Source organism: Aplysia californica, unplaced genomic scaffold (assembly GCF_000002075.1).
Source record: "Aplysia californica isolate F4 #8 unplaced genomic scaffold, AplCal3.0 scaffold00145, whole genome shotgun sequence".
Taxonomy (NCBI): Eukaryota; Metazoa; Mollusca; class Gastropoda; order Aplysiida; family Aplysiidae; genus Aplysia; species Aplysia californica.
In genome coordinates this window covers 1049541-1052882 of record NW_004797415.1, presented here as the reverse complement: position 1 = coordinate 1052882, position 3342 = coordinate 1049541, and positions in this window count along the sequence as shown.

Sequence of the window (3342 nt, the reverse complement as noted above, 5' to 3'; positions counted from 1 at the left end):
TTCCTATCTGAAGATCAGGGGTGTGGCTGAAAGACAGCAGTAAGGATTCAAGAAGTAGCAGTAGAAAGGCTGCAGAAAGAGTCAGGGGCCCAGAAGAGGAGTCAAATGAGGTGAGCGGGTGGGGGGCAGAAAGTGCTAGAGAGAAGGAAAGGGGGTGAAAGGAGACAATTTTAGAGAAGAAAAATGTTTGGTCGCTTTACCCGGATTCGAACCCGAGACCTTTGACTTTGAATGAGAGGCAAACACCTTAACCTCTAGGCCACGAGAGCCCCTTGGTGTTGAGTTTAATGAGCCATTAATTACTCATGATTATATAAACAGCACATCTTTATATTTGTCGCATATACACGAAAATCGAAATTTCTAGGTCTTTTAGAATTCATAAAATCAGAGCAATTCGCCCCTTAGATTCGGTGTAATGAGGTCGACAAGTTGTCCATTTGGTGTTGCCTAGACTGTAGAATCTAGCATCTGCGTTTGTTGCCATTTTTTGGGATCCAAAAGTTGCAAAAAGTTGCCACAAAAATGCCAAAAGTTGCCATAAATGTTGCCATTAATTTTCAAGCTTTTAACTCTCTGTGACGACGTATGTTGATAGAGGTAACTTCTGGTGCTCTGTTTTAAGCATCTGGAATATCATTTGTAGCCACACAGAATGTAAAAACGTGAAAAATAAAGGCTTCACAAGAGAAAGCAATCAAATTTAGAAAATAAGGGCGTGTGTCCGCCTGTCAGAAGATTGGCCGTTTTAACCCTAAACGTGTGAAATTCACGAAAAAGCACAGGGTAAATTATGGAATCACACTCAAATGGCCTGCCAGGATCAGTATTCGGTTTTGGTGGAGACACACTCTAACACAACACATTATATATAATTCTAAAAAGGTAGGAAGAACATAACTTAAATTACATTTAGTTATAATATTAACACAAACATTTTTTTTAAACCAACACATCAGAACAATAACAAAAGTTTAACACTCCAACAAAATAAAACACAAAAAAGAGAGAAAAATAAAAGAAACAGCAATGTAAATAGTATGTAACGTACTTATATTCTTCACATGAAAATTATAAATCAACGTGGAGTCAACAAGTGACTGAAACTGAAAGAGAAGAAGTGAAGCGGTAGTAAAAACAAAGTTTCTTTCTAAAGTGTTTATTCCTCGGGTTTTTCCCCCTCTTTTATTCCCAGGCGGTGTTTAGCTGTTGTTGTTTTCTTTTTGGTTTTTTCATTTGTTTGTTTTTTGTTAGAAAATGCAAAATCGCGGGCGCGATTCGCGGACCACAAAATGCCAAAAATCGGGCCGTGACAAACGCAGATGCTAAGCCTAGAGGAATGTACACCGTGGAAGGGGATTCTCGTACACGGAACAAGCGAGGCGCCGATAACACACAACAGTGGGCTTACTAATAGAATGTACACCGTGGGGACATGCGAGATGAATGAAGGCGAACGAAATTTAAGGACAGACGTTAGTTGCGGTCCCTCACATCTTTTTGCGGTTTGGGGGATTGACCCGAAAGGGAATGAAAGGCGAACCCTCTGCAGCGCACGCAACGTATTTCCTGTAGATTAAAAACACCATTCGCCAAAGTTAAAAAAGGGAAGTGAAGACGATAGCCCCCCCCCCCCCCCCCCCCCAATAAATAAATAAATAAATAAATAAACAAATAAATAGATAAATAAATAAATAAAAGGTGGGAAAAGCAAACTCACTGAGTTGGCACATTAAAATACTTATACACGCCGACAAGATCTTTCGCTGTTTCGGTGGTACGCCCACTATAATTTTGTGCATGTTCCAGGCAATGGGTTTTCGTGATGTCATTGCCCGAATGACAGGCACGAAAAATGATGCGCGCCTATTTGCCGCTTGCCGAAGACGGGCAAAATCTCGACTCTACGAATTTGCAGCTCATAACCATGTCACCCTCTCCAAGCTACAACACCACTTTTCAAAACATCAAAACTAACAGAGAACAACAAACACCTTATCTTCCACTCAAACAGCACTGAAGCCTACAACACAGACTTCACAATAGACGAACTGACATCGTGCATCTCGGACCTGGGCAACTCAGCCCCGGGACCGGATGACATCCACAACCAGATCCTCTTACACTTACCCTCAGAAATACTTACACTCCTACTAGACATTATACAACGACATGTGGCGGTCGCACTCCTTTCCGGAGTCTTGGCGTCTCGCCACTGTCATTCCAATACCCAAACCAAACAAAGACAACACACACCCATCCAATTACAGACCAATAGCACTAACGAGCTGGCTGTGCTAACTTATTGAAAAAATGATTCACAGGCGACTCATGTGGTTTCTGGAGACGACGGGCTCGCTGAGCGGTCTCCAGTGCGGATTCAGGAAAACTCGATCCACTCTGGATTACCTGGTCCGCCTGGAGACCTTTATACGCGAGACGTTCGCTGAAGGAGGCCACATGATCGCCATCTTTTTCGACCTAGAGAAAGCCTTCGACACAACCTGGAAGTACGGCATTCTCAGAGACCTGCACGCACTCGGAAAACGCGGTCACCTCCCTGTTTTCATTGGCAACTTCCTGAAAAACTGTTCCTTCCAGGTTCGTGTCGGATCCTCCCTTTCAGACCCCCACCAACAGGAGGAAGGAGTCCCCAAGGGGAGCATCCTTTCTCCTCTCCTATTTGAAATCAAAATTATAGATTCCATCGTAAAAATCCTCCAAAACAGCATAGACAGCTCGTTATACGTAAATCTTCATCTGAGATATACGGAAAGGCAGCTGCAAACGCAGCTGCACAAATTCGAAAAGTGGGCAAACAATAACGGTTTCAAGTTCTCCACATGACAACATTTTCATTACATATTCTCTTTCTTTTCATGTTTCCCCTTTATTTGATTTTATCACATTACTTTATTTGCATCAATTGATGTCTGTGAATAAATTTCTCAGCAATGGAAAGTATTTCAGTGGCTTTTTTTCAATTCAGTTGTTGTCATCGGTAGCAAGTGACTCGGGGTGTGTGTGAATGTTTATGGATGTATATAGACGTAGTCATACAAAAAAATATCTTTTGATGATTCTTTTTACAATCATAGGGGCTTAAATAAATGCCACATCACATTTTTTAGCCCCTTTGAAAGTTTTTAATATTTCCAGTCTGTTGGGCACCTTTTGAGCCGGGCTCATGTATAGTATAAGGTTTTACGGCGCTCGTAACTGCTAAGGTCATATGAGCGCGCGAAACACAAGTTGTTCACCTCTGCGAAAGTTCATTTCACGACTTTAATTTACTTTAAAATGCTAAAAAGTTAAAATATTCAAATTCGGTGTAAATACATT